This window comes from Bison bison, unplaced genomic scaffold (assembly GCF_000754665.1).
Source record: "Bison bison bison isolate TAMUID 2011002044 unplaced genomic scaffold, Bison_UMD1.0 scf7180017864198, whole genome shotgun sequence".
NCBI lineage: Eukaryota > Metazoa > Chordata > Mammalia > Artiodactyla > Bovidae > Bison > Bison bison.
Window position 1 is genome coordinate 4,862,031 of NW_011494770.1, and position 1,099 is coordinate 4,863,129.

The window sequence follows — 1,099 nt, forward strand, 5'->3', positions numbered from 1 at the left end:
TTAAGTAGCTAGGAGCCTGGCAGGCTACAGTCCATAGGGTGGCAAAGAGTCAGTTCAGTTCAGTTCAGTCGCTCAGGAGTGTCTGACTGTTTGCAACCCCATGGACTGCAGCAGGCCAGGCCTCCCTGTCCATCACCAACTCCCATGGTTTACCCAAATTCATGTCCATTGAGTTGGTGATGCCATCCAACCATCTCATCCTCTGTCGGCTCCTTCTCCTCCTGCCCTCAATCTTTCCCAGCATCAGGGTCTTTTCAAATGAGTCAGTTCTTTGCATCAGGTGCCCAAAGTATTGGAGTTTCAGCTTCAACATCAGTCCTTCCAAAGAACATACAGGGCTGATTTCCTTTAGGATGGACTGACTGGATCTCCTTGCAGTCCAAGGGACTCTCAAGAATCTTTTCCAACACTACAGTTCAAAAGCATCAATTTTTCTTCACTCAGCTTTCTTTATAGTTCAACTCTCACATCCATTCATGACTACTGGAAAAACCATAGCCTTGACTAGACGGACCTTTGTTAGCAATGTTTCTGCTTTTTAATATGCTGTCTAGGTTGGTCATAACTTTCCTTCCAAGGAGTAAATGTCTTTTAATTTCATGGCTGCAGTCACCATCTGCAGTGATTTTGGAGCCCCCCAAAATAAAGTCTGCCACTGTTTCCACTCTTTCCCCATCTATTTGCCATGAAGTCATGGGACCAGATGCCATGATCTTCGTTTTCTGAATGTTGAGCTTTAAGCCAACTTTTTCACTCTCCTCTTTCACTTTCATCAAGAGGCTCTTTAGTTCTTCTTCACTTTCTGCCATAAGGGTGGTGCATCAGTTCAGTCAGTTCAGTTCAGTCGCTCAGTTATGTCGGACTCCTTGCGACCCCATGAATCGCAGCACGCCAGGCCTCCCTGTCCATCACCAACTCCTGGAGTTCACTCAGACTCACGTCCATCGAGTCAGTGATGCCATCCAGCCATCTCATCCTCTGTCGTCCCCTTCTCCTCCTGCCCCCAATCCCTCCCAGCATCAGACTCTTTTCCAATGAGTCAACTCTTCACACGAGGTGGCCAAAGTACTGGAGTTTCAGCTTTAGCATCATTCCTTCC